General features: G+C 52.1%; 38 non-coding genes and 39 pseudogenes across 38 annotated transcripts; all 77 read right to left on the reverse strand.

Moving 5' to 3' along the window:
• Positions 1-24: 24 nt before the first annotated feature.
• Positions 25-143, reverse strand: LOC143962985 (5S ribosomal RNA; annotated as a pseudogene).
• Positions 144-252: 109 nt separating this feature from the next.
• Positions 253-371, reverse strand: LOC143966083 (5S ribosomal RNA; annotated as a pseudogene).
• A 109-nt stretch (positions 372-480) lies between these two features.
• LOC143966015 (5S ribosomal RNA) lies at positions 481-599 on the reverse strand (annotated as a pseudogene).
• Positions 600-708: 109 nt separating this feature from the next.
• On the reverse strand, positions 709-827 carry LOC143972785 (5S ribosomal RNA). Its single transcript, XR_013271969.1, has one exon. It is a non-coding gene; the product is annotated as a 5S ribosomal RNA (ribosomal RNA).
• A 109-nt stretch (positions 828-936) lies between these two features.
• On the reverse strand, positions 937-1,055 carry LOC143962989 (5S ribosomal RNA; annotated as a pseudogene).
• A 326-nt stretch (positions 1,056-1,381) lies between these two features.
• Positions 1,382-1,500, reverse strand: LOC143963451 (5S ribosomal RNA; annotated as a pseudogene).
• A 109-nt stretch (positions 1,501-1,609) lies between these two features.
• Positions 1,610-1,728, reverse strand: LOC143973563 (5S ribosomal RNA). The gene has a single exon (XR_013272083.1). It is a non-coding gene; the product is annotated as a 5S ribosomal RNA (ribosomal RNA).
• Positions 1,729-1,837: 109 nt separating this feature from the next.
• Positions 1,838-1,956, reverse strand: LOC143963415 (5S ribosomal RNA; annotated as a pseudogene).
• A 109-nt stretch (positions 1,957-2,065) lies between these two features.
• Positions 2,066-2,184, reverse strand: LOC143967631 (5S ribosomal RNA; annotated as a pseudogene).
• A 109-nt stretch (positions 2,185-2,293) lies between these two features.
• LOC143963712 (5S ribosomal RNA) lies at positions 2,294-2,412 on the reverse strand (annotated as a pseudogene).
• A 109-nt stretch (positions 2,413-2,521) lies between these two features.
• On the reverse strand, positions 2,522-2,640 carry LOC143964843 (5S ribosomal RNA; annotated as a pseudogene).
• A 109-nt stretch (positions 2,641-2,749) lies between these two features.
• LOC143962898 (5S ribosomal RNA) lies at positions 2,750-2,868 on the reverse strand. Its single transcript, XR_013270826.1, has one exon. It is a non-coding gene; the product is annotated as a 5S ribosomal RNA (ribosomal RNA).
• Positions 2,869-2,977: 109 nt separating this feature from the next.
• LOC143964029 (5S ribosomal RNA) lies at positions 2,978-3,096 on the reverse strand (annotated as a pseudogene).
• Positions 3,097-3,205: 109 nt separating this feature from the next.
• Positions 3,206-3,324, reverse strand: LOC143964363 (5S ribosomal RNA; annotated as a pseudogene).
• Positions 3,325-3,433: 109 nt separating this feature from the next.
• LOC143969377 (5S ribosomal RNA) lies at positions 3,434-3,552 on the reverse strand. Its single transcript, XR_013271660.1, has one exon. It is a non-coding gene; the product is annotated as a 5S ribosomal RNA (ribosomal RNA).
• Positions 3,553-3,661: 109 nt separating this feature from the next.
• On the reverse strand, positions 3,662-3,780 carry LOC143963361 (5S ribosomal RNA; annotated as a pseudogene).
• Positions 3,781-3,889: 109 nt separating this feature from the next.
• Positions 3,890-4,008, reverse strand: LOC143963186 (5S ribosomal RNA; annotated as a pseudogene).
• Positions 4,009-4,117: 109 nt separating this feature from the next.
• On the reverse strand, positions 4,118-4,236 carry LOC143972265 (5S ribosomal RNA). The gene has a single exon (XR_013271922.1). It is a non-coding gene; the product is annotated as a 5S ribosomal RNA (ribosomal RNA).
• A 109-nt stretch (positions 4,237-4,345) lies between these two features.
• On the reverse strand, positions 4,346-4,464 carry LOC143966801 (5S ribosomal RNA; annotated as a pseudogene).
• Positions 4,465-4,573: 109 nt separating this feature from the next.
• Positions 4,574-4,692, reverse strand: LOC143962857 (5S ribosomal RNA). The gene has a single exon (XR_013270818.1). It is a non-coding gene; the product is annotated as a 5S ribosomal RNA (ribosomal RNA).
• Positions 4,693-4,801: 109 nt separating this feature from the next.
• Positions 4,802-4,920, reverse strand: LOC143970667 (5S ribosomal RNA). Its single transcript, XR_013271777.1, has one exon. It is a non-coding gene; the product is annotated as a 5S ribosomal RNA (ribosomal RNA).
• A 109-nt stretch (positions 4,921-5,029) lies between these two features.
• Positions 5,030-5,148, reverse strand: LOC143963813 (5S ribosomal RNA). Its single transcript, XR_013271044.1, has one exon. It is a non-coding gene; the product is annotated as a 5S ribosomal RNA (ribosomal RNA).
• A 109-nt stretch (positions 5,149-5,257) lies between these two features.
• Positions 5,258-5,376, reverse strand: LOC143962902 (5S ribosomal RNA). Its single transcript, XR_013270827.1, has one exon. It is a non-coding gene; the product is annotated as a 5S ribosomal RNA (ribosomal RNA).
• A 109-nt stretch (positions 5,377-5,485) lies between these two features.
• On the reverse strand, positions 5,486-5,604 carry LOC143964038 (5S ribosomal RNA; annotated as a pseudogene).
• Positions 5,605-5,713: 109 nt separating this feature from the next.
• Positions 5,714-5,832, reverse strand: LOC143964369 (5S ribosomal RNA; annotated as a pseudogene).
• A 109-nt stretch (positions 5,833-5,941) lies between these two features.
• On the reverse strand, positions 5,942-6,060 carry LOC143969388 (5S ribosomal RNA). Its single transcript, XR_013271661.1, has one exon. It is a non-coding gene; the product is annotated as a 5S ribosomal RNA (ribosomal RNA).
• A 109-nt stretch (positions 6,061-6,169) lies between these two features.
• Positions 6,170-6,288, reverse strand: LOC143963367 (5S ribosomal RNA; annotated as a pseudogene).
• Positions 6,289-6,397: 109 nt separating this feature from the next.
• On the reverse strand, positions 6,398-6,516 carry LOC143963202 (5S ribosomal RNA; annotated as a pseudogene).
• A 109-nt stretch (positions 6,517-6,625) lies between these two features.
• LOC143972276 (5S ribosomal RNA) lies at positions 6,626-6,744 on the reverse strand. Its single transcript, XR_013271923.1, has one exon. It is a non-coding gene; the product is annotated as a 5S ribosomal RNA (ribosomal RNA).
• A 109-nt stretch (positions 6,745-6,853) lies between these two features.
• On the reverse strand, positions 6,854-6,972 carry LOC143966812 (5S ribosomal RNA; annotated as a pseudogene).
• A 109-nt stretch (positions 6,973-7,081) lies between these two features.
• On the reverse strand, positions 7,082-7,200 carry LOC143962861 (5S ribosomal RNA). The gene has a single exon (XR_013270819.1). It is a non-coding gene; the product is annotated as a 5S ribosomal RNA (ribosomal RNA).
• A 109-nt stretch (positions 7,201-7,309) lies between these two features.
• LOC143970678 (5S ribosomal RNA) lies at positions 7,310-7,428 on the reverse strand. The gene has a single exon (XR_013271778.1). It is a non-coding gene; the product is annotated as a 5S ribosomal RNA (ribosomal RNA).
• A 109-nt stretch (positions 7,429-7,537) lies between these two features.
• On the reverse strand, positions 7,538-7,656 carry LOC143965229 (5S ribosomal RNA). Its single transcript, XR_013271602.1, has one exon. It is a non-coding gene; the product is annotated as a 5S ribosomal RNA (ribosomal RNA).
• A 109-nt stretch (positions 7,657-7,765) lies between these two features.
• LOC143970799 (5S ribosomal RNA) lies at positions 7,766-7,884 on the reverse strand. The gene has a single exon (XR_013271789.1). It is a non-coding gene; the product is annotated as a 5S ribosomal RNA (ribosomal RNA).
• Positions 7,885-7,993: 109 nt separating this feature from the next.
• Positions 7,994-8,112, reverse strand: LOC143972376 (5S ribosomal RNA). The gene has a single exon (XR_013271932.1). It is a non-coding gene; the product is annotated as a 5S ribosomal RNA (ribosomal RNA).
• Positions 8,113-8,221: 109 nt separating this feature from the next.
• Positions 8,222-8,340, reverse strand: LOC143972674 (5S ribosomal RNA). The gene has a single exon (XR_013271959.1). It is a non-coding gene; the product is annotated as a 5S ribosomal RNA (ribosomal RNA).
• A 109-nt stretch (positions 8,341-8,449) lies between these two features.
• LOC143964067 (5S ribosomal RNA) lies at positions 8,450-8,568 on the reverse strand (annotated as a pseudogene).
• A 109-nt stretch (positions 8,569-8,677) lies between these two features.
• LOC143961543 (5S ribosomal RNA) lies at positions 8,678-8,796 on the reverse strand. The gene has a single exon (XR_013270494.1). It is a non-coding gene; the product is annotated as a 5S ribosomal RNA (ribosomal RNA).
• Positions 8,797-8,905: 109 nt separating this feature from the next.
• LOC143965705 (5S ribosomal RNA) lies at positions 8,906-9,024 on the reverse strand (annotated as a pseudogene).
• A 109-nt stretch (positions 9,025-9,133) lies between these two features.
• On the reverse strand, positions 9,134-9,252 carry LOC143961406 (5S ribosomal RNA). The gene has a single exon (XR_013270461.1). It is a non-coding gene; the product is annotated as a 5S ribosomal RNA (ribosomal RNA).
• Positions 9,253-9,361: 109 nt separating this feature from the next.
• LOC143961843 (5S ribosomal RNA) lies at positions 9,362-9,480 on the reverse strand. Its single transcript, XR_013270567.1, has one exon. It is a non-coding gene; the product is annotated as a 5S ribosomal RNA (ribosomal RNA).
• A 109-nt stretch (positions 9,481-9,589) lies between these two features.
• LOC143968604 (5S ribosomal RNA) lies at positions 9,590-9,708 on the reverse strand. Its single transcript, XR_013271648.1, has one exon. It is a non-coding gene; the product is annotated as a 5S ribosomal RNA (ribosomal RNA).
• A 109-nt stretch (positions 9,709-9,817) lies between these two features.
• LOC143967287 (5S ribosomal RNA) lies at positions 9,818-9,936 on the reverse strand (annotated as a pseudogene).
• A 109-nt stretch (positions 9,937-10,045) lies between these two features.
• Positions 10,046-10,164, reverse strand: LOC143961355 (5S ribosomal RNA). The gene has a single exon (XR_013270451.1). It is a non-coding gene; the product is annotated as a 5S ribosomal RNA (ribosomal RNA).
• Positions 10,165-10,273: 109 nt separating this feature from the next.
• On the reverse strand, positions 10,274-10,392 carry LOC143971933 (5S ribosomal RNA). Its single transcript, XR_013271892.1, has one exon. It is a non-coding gene; the product is annotated as a 5S ribosomal RNA (ribosomal RNA).
• Positions 10,393-10,501: 109 nt separating this feature from the next.
• Positions 10,502-10,620, reverse strand: LOC143963618 (5S ribosomal RNA; annotated as a pseudogene).
• Positions 10,621-10,729: 109 nt separating this feature from the next.
• Positions 10,730-10,848, reverse strand: LOC143973028 (5S ribosomal RNA). Its single transcript, XR_013271991.1, has one exon. It is a non-coding gene; the product is annotated as a 5S ribosomal RNA (ribosomal RNA).
• A 109-nt stretch (positions 10,849-10,957) lies between these two features.
• On the reverse strand, positions 10,958-11,076 carry LOC143964467 (5S ribosomal RNA; annotated as a pseudogene).
• Positions 11,077-11,185: 109 nt separating this feature from the next.
• On the reverse strand, positions 11,186-11,304 carry LOC143965064 (5S ribosomal RNA; annotated as a pseudogene).
• Positions 11,305-11,413: 109 nt separating this feature from the next.
• Positions 11,414-11,532, reverse strand: LOC143972984 (5S ribosomal RNA). The gene has a single exon (XR_013271987.1). It is a non-coding gene; the product is annotated as a 5S ribosomal RNA (ribosomal RNA).
• Positions 11,533-11,641: 109 nt separating this feature from the next.
• LOC143970744 (5S ribosomal RNA) lies at positions 11,642-11,760 on the reverse strand. The gene has a single exon (XR_013271784.1). It is a non-coding gene; the product is annotated as a 5S ribosomal RNA (ribosomal RNA).
• Positions 11,761-11,869: 109 nt separating this feature from the next.
• Positions 11,870-11,988, reverse strand: LOC143963174 (5S ribosomal RNA; annotated as a pseudogene).
• A 109-nt stretch (positions 11,989-12,097) lies between these two features.
• On the reverse strand, positions 12,098-12,216 carry LOC143967852 (5S ribosomal RNA; annotated as a pseudogene).
• A 109-nt stretch (positions 12,217-12,325) lies between these two features.
• LOC143967487 (5S ribosomal RNA) lies at positions 12,326-12,444 on the reverse strand (annotated as a pseudogene).
• A 109-nt stretch (positions 12,445-12,553) lies between these two features.
• Positions 12,554-12,672, reverse strand: LOC143972332 (5S ribosomal RNA). Its single transcript, XR_013271928.1, has one exon. It is a non-coding gene; the product is annotated as a 5S ribosomal RNA (ribosomal RNA).
• Positions 12,673-12,781: 109 nt separating this feature from the next.
• On the reverse strand, positions 12,782-12,900 carry LOC143970865 (5S ribosomal RNA). The gene has a single exon (XR_013271795.1). It is a non-coding gene; the product is annotated as a 5S ribosomal RNA (ribosomal RNA).
• A 110-nt stretch (positions 12,901-13,010) lies between these two features.
• Positions 13,011-13,129, reverse strand: LOC143969521 (5S ribosomal RNA). Its single transcript, XR_013271673.1, has one exon. It is a non-coding gene; the product is annotated as a 5S ribosomal RNA (ribosomal RNA).
• Positions 13,130-13,238: 109 nt separating this feature from the next.
• On the reverse strand, positions 13,239-13,357 carry LOC143963856 (5S ribosomal RNA; annotated as a pseudogene).
• Positions 13,358-13,466: 109 nt separating this feature from the next.
• On the reverse strand, positions 13,467-13,585 carry LOC143962519 (5S ribosomal RNA). Its single transcript, XR_013270715.1, has one exon. It is a non-coding gene; the product is annotated as a 5S ribosomal RNA (ribosomal RNA).
• Positions 13,586-13,694: 109 nt separating this feature from the next.
• Positions 13,695-13,813, reverse strand: LOC143963422 (5S ribosomal RNA; annotated as a pseudogene).
• A 109-nt stretch (positions 13,814-13,922) lies between these two features.
• On the reverse strand, positions 13,923-14,041 carry LOC143973039 (5S ribosomal RNA). The gene has a single exon (XR_013271992.1). It is a non-coding gene; the product is annotated as a 5S ribosomal RNA (ribosomal RNA).
• A 109-nt stretch (positions 14,042-14,150) lies between these two features.
• On the reverse strand, positions 14,151-14,269 carry LOC143964473 (5S ribosomal RNA; annotated as a pseudogene).
• A 109-nt stretch (positions 14,270-14,378) lies between these two features.
• On the reverse strand, positions 14,379-14,497 carry LOC143967055 (5S ribosomal RNA; annotated as a pseudogene).
• Positions 14,498-14,606: 109 nt separating this feature from the next.
• On the reverse strand, positions 14,607-14,725 carry LOC143965483 (5S ribosomal RNA; annotated as a pseudogene).
• Positions 14,726-14,834: 109 nt separating this feature from the next.
• LOC143971735 (5S ribosomal RNA) lies at positions 14,835-14,953 on the reverse strand. The gene has a single exon (XR_013271874.1). It is a non-coding gene; the product is annotated as a 5S ribosomal RNA (ribosomal RNA).
• A 109-nt stretch (positions 14,954-15,062) lies between these two features.
• Positions 15,063-15,181, reverse strand: LOC143963120 (5S ribosomal RNA; annotated as a pseudogene).
• Positions 15,182-15,290: 109 nt separating this feature from the next.
• LOC143963179 (5S ribosomal RNA) lies at positions 15,291-15,409 on the reverse strand (annotated as a pseudogene).
• A 109-nt stretch (positions 15,410-15,518) lies between these two features.
• LOC143965849 (5S ribosomal RNA) lies at positions 15,519-15,637 on the reverse strand (annotated as a pseudogene).
• Positions 15,638-15,746: 109 nt separating this feature from the next.
• Positions 15,747-15,865, reverse strand: LOC143968869 (5S ribosomal RNA; annotated as a pseudogene).
• Positions 15,866-15,974: 109 nt separating this feature from the next.
• On the reverse strand, positions 15,975-16,093 carry LOC143961918 (5S ribosomal RNA). Its single transcript, XR_013270586.1, has one exon. It is a non-coding gene; the product is annotated as a 5S ribosomal RNA (ribosomal RNA).
• A 109-nt stretch (positions 16,094-16,202) lies between these two features.
• LOC143970887 (5S ribosomal RNA) lies at positions 16,203-16,321 on the reverse strand. The gene has a single exon (XR_013271797.1). It is a non-coding gene; the product is annotated as a 5S ribosomal RNA (ribosomal RNA).
• Positions 16,322-16,431: 110 nt separating this feature from the next.
• LOC143963218 (5S ribosomal RNA) lies at positions 16,432-16,550 on the reverse strand (annotated as a pseudogene).
• Positions 16,551-16,659: 109 nt separating this feature from the next.
• On the reverse strand, positions 16,660-16,778 carry LOC143964210 (5S ribosomal RNA; annotated as a pseudogene).
• A 109-nt stretch (positions 16,779-16,887) lies between these two features.
• Positions 16,888-17,006, reverse strand: LOC143973470 (5S ribosomal RNA). The gene has a single exon (XR_013272057.1). It is a non-coding gene; the product is annotated as a 5S ribosomal RNA (ribosomal RNA).
• A 109-nt stretch (positions 17,007-17,115) lies between these two features.
• LOC143963264 (5S ribosomal RNA) lies at positions 17,116-17,234 on the reverse strand. Its single transcript, XR_013270923.1, has one exon. It is a non-coding gene; the product is annotated as a 5S ribosomal RNA (ribosomal RNA).
• A 109-nt stretch (positions 17,235-17,343) lies between these two features.
• LOC143970039 (5S ribosomal RNA) lies at positions 17,344-17,462 on the reverse strand. The gene has a single exon (XR_013271720.1). It is a non-coding gene; the product is annotated as a 5S ribosomal RNA (ribosomal RNA).
• A 109-nt stretch (positions 17,463-17,571) lies between these two features.
• Positions 17,572-17,690, reverse strand: LOC143970898 (5S ribosomal RNA). The gene has a single exon (XR_013271798.1). It is a non-coding gene; the product is annotated as a 5S ribosomal RNA (ribosomal RNA).
• Positions 17,691-17,709: the final 19 nt, after the last annotated feature.

Consider the following 17,709-nt stretch of genomic DNA (forward strand, 5'->3'; position numbering starts at 1 on the left):
AAAGCCAACAACATAATGGAAAAAATCCTACGGCACCTGGTATTCCCAGGCGGTCTCCCATCCAGGTACTAACCAGGCCCGACCCTGCTTAGCACCTGAGATCAGATGAGATCGAGCGCATTCAGGGTGATGTGGCCGTAGGCGATCTTGCACCCTACTTACAACTCTCTTGACAAAAGCCAAGGTGGTCACCTCGGGCAATCGAGAGGAAAAATACAGCAGGTCGCTAAAGCCAACAACATAATGGAAAAAACCCTATGGCACCTGGTATTCCCAGGCGGTCTCCCATCCAGGTACTAACCAGGCACGACCCTGCTTAGCATCCAAGATCAGACGAGATCAAGCGCATTCAGGGTGATGTGGCCGTAGGCGATCTTGCACCCTACTTACAACTCTCTTGACAAAAGCCAAGGTGGCCACCTCGGGCAAGCGAGAGGAAAAATACAGCAGGTCACCAAAGCCAACAACATAATGGAAAAAAGCCTACGGCACATGGCATTCCCAGGCGGTCTCCCATCCAGGTACTAACCAGGCCCGACCCTGCTTAGCATCTGAGATCAGACGAGATCAAGCGCATTCATGGTGATGTGGCTGTAGGCAATCTTGCACCCTACTTACAACTCTCTTGACAAAAGCCAAGGTGGTCACCTCGGGCAGTCGAGAGGAAAAATACAGCAGGTCGCCAAAGCCAACAACATAATGGAAAAAAGCCTACGGCACCTGGTATTCCCAGGCGGTCTCCCATCCAGGTACTAACCAGGCCCGACCCTGCTTAGCATCCGAGATCAGACGAGATTGAGCGCATTCAGGGTGATGTGGCCGTAGGCGATCTTGCACCCTACTTACAACTCTCTTGACAAAAGCCAAGGTGGTCACCTTGGGCAATCGAGAGGAAAAATACAGCAGGTCGCCAAAGCCAACAACATAATGGAAAAAATCCTACGGCACCTGGTATTCCCAGGCGGTCTCCCATCCAGGTACTAACCAGGCCCGACCCTGCTTAGCACCTGAGATCAGATGAGATCGAGCGCATTCAGGGTGATGTGGCCGTAGGCGATCTTGCACCCTACTTACAACTCTCTTGACAAAAGCCAAGGTGGTCACCTCGGGCAATCGAGAGGAAAAATACAGCAGGTCGCTAAAGCCAACAACATAATGGAAAAAACCCTATGGCACCTGGTATTCCCAGGCGGTCTCCCATCCAGGTACTACCCTGCTTAGCATCCAAGATCAGACGAGATCAAGCGCATTCAGGGTGATGTGGCCGTAGGCGATCTTGCACCCTACTTACAACTCTCTTGACAAAAGCCAAGGTGGCCACCTCGGGCAAGCGAGAGGAAAAATACAGCAGGTCACCAAAGCCAACAACATAATGGAAAAAAGCCTACGGCACATGGCATTCCCAGGCGGTCTCCCATCCAGGTACTAACCAGGCCCAACCCTGCTTAGCATCTGAGATCAGACGAGATCAAGCGCATTCAGGGTGATGTGGCTGTAGGCAATCTTGCACCCTACTTACAACTCTCTTGACAAAAGCCAAGGTGGTCACCTCGGGCAGTGGAGAGGAAAAATACAGCAGGTCGCCAAAGCCAACAACATAATGGAAAAAAGCCTACGGCACCTGGTATTCCCAGGCGGTCTCCCATCCAGGTACTAGCCAGGCCCGACCCTGCTTAGCATCCGAGATCAGACGAGATTGAGCGCATTCAGGGTGATGTGGCCGTAGGCGATCTTGCACCCTACTTACAACTCTCTTGACAAAAGCCAAGGTGGTCACCTCGGGCAATCGAGAGGAAAAATACAGCAGGTCGCCAAAGCCAACAACATAATGGAAAAAAGCCTACGGCACCTGGTATTCCCAGGCGGTCTCCTATCCAGGTACTAACCAGGCCCGACCCTGCTTAGCATCCGAGATCAGACAAGATCGAGTGCATTCAGGTTGATGTGGCCGTAGGCGACCTTGCACCCTACTTACAACTCTCTTGACAAAAGCCAAGGTGGTCACCTCGGGCAATCGAGAGGAAAAATACAGCAGGTCGTCAAAGCCAACAACATAATGGAAAAAAGCCTACGGCACCTGGTGTTCCCAGGCGGTCTCCCATCCAGGTACTAACCAGGCCCGACCCTGCTTAGCATCTAAGATCAGACGAGATCGAGCACATTCAGGGTGATGTGGCAGTAGGTGATATTGCACCCTACTTACAACTCTCTTGACAAAAGCCAAGGTGGTCACCTCGGGCATTCGAGAGGAAAAATACAGCAGGTCGCCAAAGCCAACAACATAATGGAAAAAAGCCTACGGCACCTGGTATTCCCAGGTGGTCTCCCATCCAGGTACTAACCAGGCCCGAACCTGCTTAGCATCCGATATCAGACGAGATCAAGCGCATTCAGGGTGATGTGGCCGTAGGCGATCTTGCACCCTACTTACAACTCTCTTGACAAAAGCCAAGGTGGTCACCTCGGGCAATCGAGAGAAAAAATACAGCAGGTCGCCAAAGCCAACAACATAATGGAAAAAAGCCGACGGCACCTGGTATTCCCAGGCGGTCTCCCACCCAGGTACTAACCAAGCCCGACCCTGCTTAGCATCCGAGATCAGACGAGAGCGAGCGCATTCAGGGTGATGTGGCCATAGGCGATCTTGCACCCTACTTACATCTCTCTTGACAAAAGCCAAGGTGGTCACCTCGGGCAATCGAGAGGAAAAATACAGCAGGTCGCCAAAGCCAACAACATAATGGAAAAAAGCCTACGGCACCTGGTATTGCCAGGCGGTCTCCCATCCAGGTACTAACCAGGCCCGACCCTGCTTAGCATCTGAGATCAGATGAGATCGAGCGCATTCAGGGTGATGTGGCCGTAGGCAATCTTGCACCCTACTTACAACTCTCTTGACAAAAGCCAAGGTGGTCACCTCGGGCAATGGAGAGGAAAAATACAGCAGGTCACCAAAGCCAACAACATAATGGAAAAAAGCCTACAGCACCTGGTATTCCCAGGCGGTCTCCCATACAGGTACTAACCAGGCCTGACCCTGCTTAGCAACCGAGATCAGACGAGATCGAGCGCATTCAGGGTGATGTGGCCGCAGGCGATCTTGCACCCTACTTACAACTCTCTTGACAAAAGCCAAGGTGGTCACCTCGGGTAATTGAGAGGAAAAATACAGCAGGTCGCCAAAGCCAACAACATAATGGAAAAAAGCCTACGGCACATGGTATTCCCAGGCGGTCTCCCATCCAGTTACTAACCAGGCCCGACCCTGCTTAGCATCCGAGATCAGACGAGATCGAGCGCATTCAGGGTGATGTGACCATAGGCGATCTTGCACCCTACTTACAACTCTCTTGACAAAAGCCAAGGTGGTCACCTCGGGCAATCGAGAGAAAAAATACAGCAGGTCGCCAAAGCCAACAACATAATGGAAAAAAGCCTACGGCACCTGGTATTCCCAGGCGGTTTCCCATCCAGGTACTAACCAGGCCCGACCCTGCTTAGCATCCGAGATCAGACGAGATCGAGCGCATTCAGGGTGATGTGGCCGTAGGCGATCTGGCACCCTACTTACAACTCTCTTGACAAAAGCCAAGGTGGTCACCACGGACAATAGAGAGGAAAAATACAGCAGGTCGCCAAAGCCAACAACATAATGGAAAAAAGCCTACGGCACCTGGTATTCCCAGGCGGTCTCCCATCCAGGTTCTAACCAGGCCCGACCCTGCTTAGCATCCAAGATCAGACGAGATCGAGCGCATTCAGGGTGATGTGGCCGTAGGCGATCTTGCAACCTACTTACAACTCTCTTGACAAAAGCCAAGGTGGTCACCTCGGGCAATCGAGAGGAAAAATACAGCAGGTCGCCAAAGCCAACAACATAATGGAAAAAAGCCTACGGCACCTGGTATTCCCAGGCGGTCTCCCATCCAGGTACTAACCAGGCCCGACCCTGCTTAGCATCAGAGATCAGATGAGATTGAGTGCTTTCAGGGTGAAGTGGCCATAGGCAATCTTGCACCCTACTTAGAACTCTCTTGACAAAAGCCAAGGTGGTCACCTCGGGCAAATGAGAGGAAAAATACAGCAGGTCGCCAAAGCCAACAACATAATGGAAAAAAGCCTACGGCACCTGGTATTCCCAGGCGGTCTCCCATCCAGGTACTAACCAGGCCCGACCCTGCTTAGCATCCGAGATCAGACGAGATCGAGAGCATTCAGGGTGATGTGGCCGTAATCGATCTTGCCCCCTACTTACAACTCTCTTGACAAAAGCCAAGGTGGTCACCTCGGACAATCGAGAGGAAAAATACAGCAGGTCGCCAAAGCCAACAACATAATGGAATAAAGCCTACGGCACCTGGTATTCCCAGGCGGTCTCCCATCCAGGTACTAACCAGGCCTGACCCTGCTTAGCATCCTAGACCAGATGAGATCGAGCGCATTCAGGGTGATGTGGCCATAGGTGATCTTACACCCTACTTACAACTCTCTTGACAAAAGCCAAGGTGGTCACCTCTTGCAAACATGAGGAAAAATACAGCAGGTCACCAAAGCCAACAACATAATGGAAAAAAGCCTACGGCACATGGTATTCCCAGGCGGTCTCCCATCCAGGTACTAACCAGGCCCGACCCTGCTTAGCATCCGAGATCAGACGAGATCGAGCGCATTCAGGGTGATGTGGCTGTAGGCGATCCTGCACCCTACTTACAACTCTCTTGACAAAAGCCAAGGTGGTCACCTCGGGCAATCGAGAGGAAAAATACAGCAGGTCGCCAAAGCCAACAACATAATGGAAAAAAGCCTACGGCACCTGGTATTCCCAGGCGGTCTCCCATCCAGGCACTAACCAGGCCCAACCCTGCTTAGCATCCGAGATCAGATGAGATCGAGTGCATTCAGGGTGAAGTGGCCGTAGGCGATCTTGCACCCTACTTACAACTCTCTTGACAAAAGCCAAGGTGGTCACCTCGGGCAATCGAGAGGAAAAATACAGCAGGTCGCCAAAGCCAACAACATAATGGAAAAAAGCCTACGGCACCTGGTATTCCCAGGCGGTCTCCCATCCAGGTACTAACCAGGCCCGACCCTGCTTAGCATCCGAGATCAGATGAGATCGAGCGCATTCAGGGTGATGTGGCCATAGGCGATCTTGCACCCTACTTACATCTCTCTTGACAAAAGCCAAGGTGGTCACCTCGGGCAATCGAGAGGAAAAATACAGCAGGTCGCCAAAGCCAACAACATAATGGAAAAAAGCCTACGGCACCTGGTATTGCCAGGCGGTCTCCCATCCAGGTACTAACCAGGCCCGACCCTGCTTAGCATCTGAGATCAGATGAGATCGAGCGCATTCAGGGTGATGTGGCCGTAGGCAATCTTGCACCCTACTTACAACTCTCTTGACAAAAGCCAAGGTGGTCACCTCGGGCAATGGAGAGGAAAAATACAGCAGGTCACCAAAGCCAACAACATAATGGAAAAAAGCCTACAGCACCTGGTATTCCCAGGCGGTCTCCCATACAGGTACTAACCAGGCCTGACCCTGCTTAGCAACCGAGATCAGACGAGATCGAGCGCATTCAGGGTGATGTGGCCGCAGGCGATCTTGCACCCTACTTACAACTCTCTTGACAAAAGCCAAGGTGGTCACCTCGGGTAATTGAGAGGAAAAATACAGCAGGTCGCCAAAGCCAACAACATAATGGAAAAAAGCCTACGGCACATGGTATTCCCAGGCGGTCTCCCATCCAGTTACTAACCAGGCCCGACCCTGCTTAGCATCCGAGATCAGACGAGATCGAGCGCATTCAGGGTGATGTGACCATAGGCGATCTTGCACCCTACTTACAACTCTCTTGACAAAAGCCAAGGTGGTCACCTCGGGCAATCGAGAGAAAAAATACAGCAGGTCGCCAAAGCCAACAACATAATGGAAAAAAGCCTACGGCACCTGGTATTCCCAGGCGGTTTCCCATCCAGGTACTAACCAGGCCCGACCCTGCTTAGCATCCGAGATCAGACGAGATCGAGCGCATTCAGGGTGATGTGGCCGTAGGCGATCTGGCACCCTACTTACAACTCTCTTGACAAAAGCCAAGGTGGTCACCACGGACAATAGAGAGGAAAAATACAGCAGGTCGCCAAAGCCAACAACATAATGGAAAAAAGCCTACGGCACCTGGTATTCCCAGGCGGTCTCCCATCCAGGTTCTAACCAGGCCCGACCCTGCTTAGCATCCAAGATCAGACGAGATCGAGCGCATTCAGGGTGATGTGGCCGTAGGCGATCTTGCAACCTACTTACAACTCTCTTGACAAAAGCCAAGGTGGTCACCTCGGGCAATCGAGAGGAAAAATACAGCAGGTCGCCAAAGCCAACAACATAATGGAAAAAAGCCTACGGCACCTGGTATTCCCAGGCGGTCTCCCATCCAGGTACTAACCAGGCCCGACCCTGCTTAGCATCAGAGATCAGATGAGATTGAGTGCTTTCAGGGTGAAGTGGCCATAGGCAATCTTGCACCCTACTTAGAACTCTCTTGACAAAAGCCAAGGTGGTCACCTCGGGCAAATGAGAGGAAAAATACAGCAGGTCGCCAAAGCCAACAACATAATGGAAAAAAGCCTACGGCACCTGGTATTCCCAGGCGGTCTCCCATCCAGGTACTAACCAGGCCCGACCCTGCTTAGCATCCGAGATCAGACGAGATCGAGAGCATTCAGGGTGATGTGGCCGTAATCGATCTTGCCCCCTACTTACAACTCTCTTGACAAAAGCCAAGGTGGTCACCTCGGACAATCGAGAGGAAAAATACAGCAGGTCGCCAAAGCCAACAACATAATGGAATAAAGCCTACGGCACCTGGTATTCCCAGGCGGTCTCCCATCCAGGTACTAACCAGGCCTGACCCTGCTTAGCATCCTAGACCAGATGAGATCGAGCGCATTCAGGGTGATGTGGCCATAGGTGATCTTACACCCTACTTACAACTCTCTTGACAAAAGCCAAGGTGGTCACCTCTTGCAAACATGAGGAAAAATACAGCAGGTCACCAAAGCCAACAACATAATGGAAAAAAGCCTACGGCACATGGTATTCCCAGGCGGTCTCCCATCCAGGTACTAACCAGGCCCGACCCTGCTTAGCATCCGAGATCAGACGAGATCGAGCGCATTCAGGGTGATGTGGCTGTAGGCGATCCTGCACCCTACTTACAACTCTCTTGACAAAAGCCAAGGTGGTCACCTCGGGCAATCGAGAGGAAAAATACAGCAGGTCGCCAAAGCCAACAACATAATGGAAAAAAGCCTACGGCACCTGGTATTCCCAGGCGGTCTCCCATCCAGGCACTAACCAGGCCCAACCCTGCTTAGCATCCGAGATCAGATGAGATCGAGTGCATTCAGGGTGAAGTGGCCGTAGGCGATCTTGCACCCTACTTACAACTCTCTTGACAAAAGCCAAGGTGGTCACCTCGGGCAATCGAGAGGAAAAATACAGCAGGTCGCCAAAGCCAACAACATAATGGAAAAAAGCCTACGGCACCTGGTATTCCCAGGCGGTCTCCCATCCAGGTACTAACCAGGCCCGACCCTGCTTAGCATCCGAGATCAGATGAGATCGAGCGCATTCAGGGTGATGTGGCCGTAGGCGATCTTGCACCCTACTTACAACTCTCTTGACAAAAGCCAAGGTGGTCACCTCGGGCAATCGAGAGGAAAAATACAGCAGGTCGCCAAAGCCAACAACATAATGGAAAAAAGCCTACGGCACCTGGTATTCCCAGGCGGTCTCCCATCCAGGTACTAACCAGGCCCGACCCTGCTTAGCATCCGAGATCAGATGAGATCGAGCGCATTCAGGGTGATGTGGCTGTAGGCAATCTTGTGCCCTACTTACAACTCTCTTGACAAAAGCCAAGGTGGTCACCTCGGGCAATCGAGAGGAAAAATACAGCAGGTCGCCAAAGCCAACAAAATAATGGAAAAAAGCCTACGGCACCTGGTATTCCCAGGCGGTCTCCCATCCAAGTACTAACCAGGCCCGACCCTGCTTAGCATCCGAGATCAGACGAGATCGAGCGCATTCAGTGTGATGTGGCCGTAAGCAATCTTACACCCTACTTACAACTCTCTTGACAAAAGCCAAGGTGGTCACCTCGGGCAATCGAGAGGAAAAATACAGCAGGTCGCCAAAGCCAACAACATAAATGAAAAAAGCCTACGGCACCTGGTATTCCTAGGCGGTCTCCCATCCAGGTACTAACCAGGCCCGACCCTACTTAGCATCCGAGATCAGACGAGATCGAGCGCATTCAGGGTGATGTGGCCGTAGGCGATCTTGCACCCTACTTACAACTCTCTTGACAAAAGCCAAGGTGGTCACCTCGGGCAATCGAGAGGAAAAATACAGCAGGTCGCCAAAGCCAACAACATAATGGAAAAAAGCCTACGGCACCTGGTATTCCCAGGCGGTCTCCCATCCAGGTACTAACCAGGCCCGACCCTGCTTTGCATCTGAGATCAGACGAGATCGATCGCTTTCAGGGTGATGTGGCCATAGGCGATCTTGCACCCTACTTACAACTCTCTTGACAAAAGCCAAGGTGGTCACCTCGGGCAATCGAGAGGAAAAATACAGCAGGTCGCCAAAGCCAACAACATAATGGAAAAAAGCCTACGGCACCTGGTATTCCCAGGCGGTCTCCCATCCAGGTACTAACCAGGCCCGACCCTGCTTAGCATCCGAGATCAGACGAGATCGAGGGCATTCAGGGTGATGTGGCCTTAGGCGATCTTGCACCCTACTTACAACTCTCTTGACAAAAGCCAAGGTGGTCACCTGGGGCAATCGAGAGAAAAAATACAGCAGGTCGCCAAAGCCAACATCATAATGGAAAAATGCCTATGGCACCTGGTATTCCCAGGCGGTTTCCCATCCAGGTACTAACCAGGCCCGACCCTGCTTTGCATCTGAGATCAGACGAGATCGATCGCTTTCAGGGTGATGTGGCCATAGGCGATCTTGCACCCTACTTACAACTCTCTTGACAAAAGCCAAGGTGGTCACCTCGGGCAATCGAGAGGAAAAATACAGCAGGTCGCCAAAGCCAACAACATAATGGAAAAAAGCCTACGGCACCCGGTATTCCGAGGCGGTCTCCCATCCAGGTACTAACCAGGCCCGACCATGCTTAGCATCCGAGATCAGACGAGATCGAGTGCATTCAGGGTGATGTGGCCGTAGGCCATCTTGCACCCTACTTACAACTCTCTTGACAAAAGCCAAGGTGGTCACCTCGGGCAATCGAGAGGAAAAATACAGCAGGTCGCCAAAGCCAACAACATAATGGAAAAAAGCCTACGGCACCTGGTATCCCCAGGCGGTCTCCCATCCAGGTACTAACCAGGCCCGACCCTACTTAGCATCCGAGATCAGACGAGATCGAGCGCATTCAGGGTGATGTGGCCGTAGGCGATCTTGCACCCTACTTACAACTCTCTTGACAAAAGCCAAGGTGGTCACCTCGGGCAATCGAGAGGAAAAATACAGCAGGTCGCCAAAGCCAACAACATAATGGAAAAAAGCCTACGGCACCTGGTATTCCCAGGCGGTCTCCCATCCAGGTACTAACCAGGCCCGACCCTGCTTAGCATCCGAGATCAGATGAAATCGAGCGCATTCAGGGTGATGTGGCCGTAGGCGATCTTGCACCCTACTTACAACTCTCTTGACAAAAGCCAAGGTGGTCACCTCGGGCAATCGAGAGGAAAAATACAGCAGGTCGCCAAAGCCAACAACATAATGGAAAAAAGCCTACGGCACCTGGTATTCCAAGGCGGTCTCCGATCCAGGTACTAATCAGGCCCGACCCGGCTTAGCATTCGAGATCAGACGAGATCGAGCGCATTCACGGTGATGTGGCCGTAGGCGATCTTGCACCCTACTTACAACTCTCTTGACAAAAGCCAAGGTGGTCACCTCGGGCAATCGAGAGGAAAAATACAGCAGGTCGCTAAAGCCAACAACATAATAAAAAAAAGCCTACGGCACCTGGAATTCCCAGGCGGTCTCCCATCCAGGTACTAACCAGGCCCAACCCTGCTTAGCATCCGAGATCAGACGAGATCGAGTGCATTCAGGGTGATGTGGCCGTAGGCGATCTAGCACCCTACTTACAACTCTCTTGGCAAAAGCCAAGGTGGTCACCTCGGGCAATCGAGAGGAAAAATGCAGCAGGTCGCCAAAGCCAACAACATAATGGAAAAAAGCCTACGGCACCTGGTATTCCCTGGCGGTCTCCCATCCAAGTACTAACCAGGCCCAACTCTGCTTAGCATCCGAGATCAGACGAGATCGAGCGCATTCAGGGTGATGTGGCCGTAGGCGATCTTGCACCCTACTTACAACTCTCTTGACAAAAGCCAAGGTGGTCACCTCGGGCAATCGAGAGGAAAAATACAGCAGGTCGCCAAAGCCAACAACATAATGGAAAAAAGCCTACGGCACCTGGTATTTCCAGGCGGTCTCCCATCCAGGTACTAACCAGGCCCGACCCTGCTTAGCACCCGAGATCAGACGAGATCAAGCGCATTCAGGGTGATGTGGCCATAGGCGATCTTGCACCCTACTTACAACTCTCTTGACAAAAGCCAAGGTGGTCACCTCGGGCAATCAAGAGGAAAAATACAGCAGGTCGCCAAAGCCAACAACATAATGGAAAAAAGCCTACGGCACCTGGTATTCCCAAGCGGTCTCCCATCCAGATACTAACCAGGCCCGACCCTGCTTAGCATCCGAGATCAGACGAGATCGAGCGCATTCAGGGTGATGTGGCCATAGGCAATCTTGCACCCTACTTACAACTCTCTTGACAAAAGCCAAGGTGGTCACCTCGGGCAATGGAGAGGAAAAATACAGCAGGTCGCCAAAGCCAACAACATAATGGAAAAAAGCCTACGGCACCTGGTATTCCCAGGCGGTCTCCCATCCAGGTACTAACCAGGCCAGACCCTGCTTAGCAACCGAGATCAGACGAGACCAAGCGCATTCAGGGTGATGTGGCCGTAGGCGATCTTGCACCCTACTTACAACTCTCTTGACAAAAGCCAAGGTGGTCACCTCGGGCAATCGAGAGGAAAAATACAGCAGGTCGCCAAAGCCAACAACATAATGGAAAAAAGCCTACGGCACCTGGTATTCCCAGGCGGTCTCCCATCCAGGTACTAACCAGGCCCGCCCCTGCTTAGCATCCGAGATCAGACGCTATCGAGTGCATTCAGGGTGATGTGGCTGTAGGCGTTCTTGCATCCTACTTACTACTCTCTTGACAAAAGCCAAGGTGGTCACCTCGGGCAATCGAGAGGAAAAATACAGCAGGTCGCCAAAGCCAACAACATAATGGAAAAAAGCCGACGGCACCTGGTATTCCCAGGCGGTCTCCCATCCAGGTACTAACCAGGCCCGACCCTGCTTAGCATCCGAGATCAGACGAGATCGAGCGCATTCAGGGTGATGTTGCCGTAGGCGATCTTGCACCCTACTTACAACTCTCTTGACAAAAGCCAAGGTGGTCACCTCGGGCAATTGAGAAGAAAAATAAAGCAGGTCGCCAAAGCCAACAACATAATGGAAAAAAGCCTACGGCACCTGGTATTCTCAGGCGGTCTCCCATCCAGGTACTAACCAGGCCCGACCCTGCTTAGCATCCGAGATCAGACGAGATCGAGCGCATTCAGGGTGATGTGGCCGTAGGCGATCTTGCACCCTACTTACAACTCTCTTGACAAAAGCCAAGGTGGTCACCTCGGGCAATCGAGAGGAAAAATACAGCAGGTCGCCAAAGCCAACAACATAATGGAAAAAAGGCTACGGCACCTGGTATTCCCAGGCGGTCTCCCATCTAGGTACTAACCAGGCCCGACCCTGCTTAGCATCCGAGATCAGACGAGATCGAGCAAATTCAGGGTGATGTGGCCGTAGGCAATATTGCACCCTACTTACAACTCTCTTAACAAAAGCCAAGGTGGTCACCTCAGGCTATCGAGAGGAAAAATACAGCAGGTCGCCAAAGCCAACAACATAATGGAAAAAAGCCTACGGCACGTGGCATTCCCAGGCGGTCTCCCATCCAGGTACTAACCAGGGCCGACCCTGCTTAGCATCCGAGATCTGACGAGATCAAGCGCATTCATGGTGATGTAGCCGTAGGCAATCTTGCACCCTACTTACAACTCTCTTGACAAAAGCCAAGGTGGTCACCTCGGGCAATCGAGAGGAAAAATACAGCAGGTCGCCAAAGCCAACAACATAATGGAAAAAAGCCTACGGCACCTGATATTCTCAGGCGGTCTCCCATCCAGGTACTAACCAGGCCCGCCCCTGCTTAGCATCCGAGATCAGACGCTATCGAGTGCATTCAGGGTGATGTGGCTGTAGGCGTTCTTGCATCCTACTTACAACTCTCTTGACAAAAGCCAAGGTGGTCACCTCGGGCAATCGAGAGGAAAAATACAGCAGGTCGCCAAAGCCAACAACATAATGGAAAAAAGCCTACGGCACATGGTATTCCCAGGCGGTCTCCCATCCAGGTACTAACCAGGCCCGACCCTGCTTAGCATCCGAGATCAGACGAGATCGAGCGCATTCAGGGTGATGTGGCCGTAGGCGATCTTGCGCTCTACTTACAACTCTCTTGACAAAAGCCAAGGTGGTCACCTCCGGCAATCGAGAGGAAAAATACAGCAGGTCGCCAAAGCCAACAACATAATGGAAAAAAGCCTACGGCACCTGGTATTCACAGGCGGTCTCCCATCCAGGTACTAACCAGGCCCGACCCTGCTTAGCATCCGAGATCAGACGAGATCGAGCGCATTCAGGGTGATGTGGCCGTAGGCGATCTTGCACCCTACTTACAACTCTCTTGACAAAAGCCAAGGTGGTCACCTCGGGCAATCGAGAAGAAAAATAAAGCAGGTCGCCAAAGCCAACAACATAATTGAAAAAAAGCCTACGGCACCTGGTATTCACAGGCGGTCTCCCATCCAGGTACTAACCAGGCCCGACCCTGCTTAGCATCCGAGATCAGATGAGATCGAGCGCATTCAGGGTGATGTGGCCGTAGGCGATCTTGCACCCTACTTACAACTCTCTTGACAAAAGCCAAGGTGGTCACCTCGGGCAATCGAGAAGAAAAATAAAGCAGGTCGCCAAAGCCAACAACATAATGGAAAAAAGCCTACGGCACCTGGTATTCCCAGGCGGTCTCCCATCCAGGTGCTAACCAGGCCCAACCCTGCTTAGCATCCAAGATCAGACGAGATCGAGCGCATTCAGGGTGATGCGGCCGTAGGCGATCTTGTACCCTACTTACAACACTCTTGACAAAAGCCAAGGTGGTCACCTCGGGCAATCAAGAGGAAAAATACAGCAGGTCGCCAAAGCCAACAACATAATGGAAAAAAGCCTACGGCGCCTGGTATTCCCAGGCGGTCTCCCATGCAGGTACTAACCAGACCCGACCCTGCTTAGCATCCGAGATCAGACGAGATCGAGAGCATTCAGGGTGATGTGGCCGTAGGCAATCTTGCACCCTACTTACAACTCTCTTGACAAAAGCCAAGGTGGTCACCTCGGGCAATCGAGAGGAAAAATACAGCAGGTCGCCAAAGCCAACAACATAATGGAAAAAAGCCTACGGCACCTGGTATTTCCAGGTGGTCTCCCATCCAGGTACTAACCAGGCCCGACCCTGCTTAGCACCCGAGATCAGACGAGATCAAGCGCATTCAGGGTGATGTGGCCATAGGCGATCTTGCACCCTACTTACAACTCTCTTGACAAAAGCCAAGGTGGTCACCTCGGGCAATCAAGAGGAAAAATACAGCAGGTCGCCAAAGCCAACAACATAATGGAAAAAAGCCTACGGCACCTGGTATTCCCAAGCGGTCTCCCATCCAGATACTAACCAGGCCCGACCCTGCTTAGCATCCGAGATCAGACGAGATCGAGCGCATTCAGGGTGATGTGGCCATAGGCGATCTTGCACCCTACTTACAACTCTCTTGACAAAAGCCAAGGTGGTCACCTCGGGCAATGGAGAGGAAAAATACAGCAGGTCGCCAAAGCCAACAACATAATGGAAAAAAGCCTACGGCACCTGGTATTCCCAGGCGGTCTCCCATCCAGGTACTAACCAGGCCAGACCCTGCTTAGCAACCGAGATCAGACGAGACCAAGCGCATTCAGGGTGATGTGGCCGTAGGCGATCTTGCACCCTACTTACAACTCTCTTGACAAAAGCCAAGGTGGTCACCTCGGGCAATCGAGAGGAAAAATACAGCAGGTCGCCAAAGCCAACAACATAATGGAAAAAAGCCTACGGCACCTGGTATTCCCAGGCGGTCTCCCATCCAGGTACTAACCAGGCCCGCCCCTGCTTAGCATCCGAAATCAGACGCTATCGAGTGCATTCAGGGTGATGTGGCTGTAGGCGTTCTTGCATCCTACTTACTACTCTCTTGACAAAAGCCAAGGTGGTCACCTCGGGCAATCGAGAGGAAAAATACAGCAGGTCGCCAAAGCCAACAACATAATGGAAAAAAGCCAACGCCACCTGGTATTCCCAGGCGGTCTCCCATCCAGGTACTAACCAGGCCCGACCCTGCTTAGCATCCGAGATCAGACGAGATCAAGCGCATTCAGGGTGATGTTGCCATAGGCGATCTTGCACCCTACTTACAATTCTCTTGACAAAAGCCAAGGTGGTCACCTCGGGCAATCGAGAAGAAAAATAAAGCAGGTCGCCAAAGCCAACAACATAATGGAAAAAAGCCTACGGCACCTGGTATTCCCAGGCGGTCTCCCATCCAGGTACTAACCAGGCCCAACCCTGCTTAGCATCCGAGAACAGACGAGATCGAGCGCATTCAGGGTGATGTGGCCGTAGACGATCTTGCTCCCTACTTACAACTCTCTTGACAAAAGCCAAGGTGGTCACCTTGGGCAATCGAGAGGAAAAATACAGCAGGTCGCCAAAGCCAACAACATAATGGAAAAAAGCCTACGGCACCTGGTATTCTCAGGCGGTCTCCCATCCAGGTACTAACCAGGCCCGACCCTGCTTAGCATCCGAGATCAGACGAGATTGAGCGCATTCAGGGTGATGTGGCCATAGGCGATCTTGCACCCTACTTACAACTCTCTTGACAAAAGCCAAGGTGGTCACCTCGGGCAATCGAGAGGAAAAATACAGCAGGTCGCCAAAGCCAACAACATAATGGAAAAAAGGCTACGGCACCTGGTATTCCCAGGCGGTCTCCCATCTAGGTACTAACCAGGCCCGACCCTGCTTAGCATCCGAGATCAGACGAGATCGAGCAAATTCAGGGTGATGTGGCCGTAGGCAATATTGCACCCTACTTACAACTCTCTTAACAAAAGCCAAGGTGGTCACCTCAGGCTATAGAGAGGAAAAATACAGCAGGTCGCCAAAGCCAACAACATAATGGAAAAAAGCCTACGGCACGTGGCATTCCCAGGCGGTCTCCCATCCAGGTACTAACCAGGCCCGACCCTGCTTAGCATCCGAGATCTGACGAGATCAAGCGCATTCATGGTGATGTAGCCGTAGGCAATCTTGCACCCTACTTACAACTCTCTTGACAAAAGCCAAGGTGGTCACCTCGGGCAATCGAGAGGAAAAATACAGCAGGTCGCCAAAGCCAACAACATAATGGAAAAAAGCCTACGACACCTGATATTCTCAGGCGGTCTCCCATCCAGGTACTAACCAGGCCCGCCCCTGCTTAGCATCTGAGATCAGACGCTATCGAGTGCATTCAGGGTGATGTGGCTGTAGGCGTTCTTGCATCCTACTTACAACTCTCTTGACAAAAGCCAAGGTGGTCACCTCGGGCAATCGAGAGGAAAAATACAGCAGGTCGCCAAAGCCAACAACATAATGGAAAAAAGCCTACGGCACATGGTATTCCCAGGCGGTCTCCCATCCAGGTACTAACCAGGCCCGACCCTGCTTAGCATCCGAGATCAGACGAGATCAAGCGCATTCAGGGTGATGTGGCCGTAGGCGATCTTGCGCCCTACTTACAACTCTCTTGACAAAAGCCAAGGTGGTCACCTCCGGCAATCGAGAGGAAAAATACAGCAGGTCGCCAAAGCCAACAACATAATGGAAAAAAGCCTACGGCACCTGGTATTCACAGGCGGTCTCCCATCCAGGTACTAACCAGGCCCGACCCTGCTTAGCATCCGAGATCAGACGAGATCGAGCGCATTCAGGGTGATGTGGCCGTAGGCGATCTTGCACCCTACTTACAACTCTCTTGACAAAAGCCAAGGTGGTCACCTCGGGCAATCGAGAAGAAAAATAAAGCAGGTCGCCAAAGCCAACAACATAATTGAAAAAAAACCTACGGAACCTGGTATTCACAGGCGGTCTCCCATCCAGGTACTAACCAGGCCCGACCCTGCTTAGCATCCGAGATCAGACGAGATCGAGCGCATTCAGGGTGATGTGGCCGTAGGCGATCTTGCACCCTACTTACAACTCTCTTGACAAAAGCCAAGGTGGTCACCTCGGGCAATCGAGAAGAAAAATAAAGCAGGTCGCCAAAGCCAACAACATAATGGAAAAAAGCCTACGGCACCTGGTAATCCCAGGCGGTCTCCCATCCAGGTGCTAACCAGGCCCAACCCTGCTTAGCATCCAAGATCAGACGAGATCGAGCGCATTCAGGGTGATGCGGCCGTAGGCGATCTTGTACCCTACTTACAACTCTCTTGACAAAAGCCAAGGTGGTCACCTCGGGCAATCAAGAGGAAAAATACAGCAGGTCGCCAAAGCCAACAACATAATGGAAAAAAGCCTACGGCACCTGGTATTCCCAGGCGGTCTCCCATGCAGGTACTAACCAGACCCGACCCTGCTTAGCATCCGAGATCAGACGAGATCGAGCGCATTCAGGGTGATGTGGCCGTAGGCAATCTTGCACCCTACTTACAACTCTCTTGACAAAAGCCAAGGTGGTCACCTCGGGCAATCGAGAGGAAAAATACAGCAGGTCGCCAAAGCCAACAACATAATGGAAAAAAGCCTACGGCACCTGGTATTCCCAGGCGGTCTCCCATCCAGGTACTAACCAGGCCCGACCCTGCTTAGCATCCGAGATCAGACGAGATCGAGCGCATTCAGGGTGATGTGGCCGTAGGCGATCTTGCGCCCTACTTACAACTCTCTTGACAAAAGCCAAGGTGGTCACCTCCGGCAATCGAGAGGAAAAATACAGCAGGTCGCCAAAGCCAACAACATAATGGAAAAAAGCCTACGGCACCTGGTATTCCCAGGCGGTCTCCCATCCAGGTACTAACCAGGCCCGACCCTGCTTGGCATCCGAGATCAGACGAGATCGAGCGCATTCAGGGTGATGTGGCCGTAGGCGATCTTGCACCCTACTTACAACTCTCTTGACAAAAGCCAAGGTGGTCACCTCGGGCAATCGAGAAGAAAAATAAAGCAGGTCGCCAAAGCCAACAACATAATGGAAAAAAGCCTACGGCACCTGGTATTCACAGGCGGTCTCCCATCCAGGTACTAACCAGGCCCGACCCTGCTTAGCATCCGAGATCAGACGAGATCGAGCGCATTCAGGGTGATGTGGCCGTAGGCGATCTTGCACCCTACTTAC

Source organism: Lithobates pipiens, unplaced genomic scaffold (genome assembly GCF_037356315.1).
Source record: "Lithobates pipiens isolate NorthernLeopardFrog02 unplaced genomic scaffold, aLitPip1_a1.2 Scaffold_114, whole genome shotgun sequence".
NCBI lineage: Eukaryota > Metazoa > Chordata > Amphibia > Anura > Ranidae > Lithobates > Lithobates pipiens.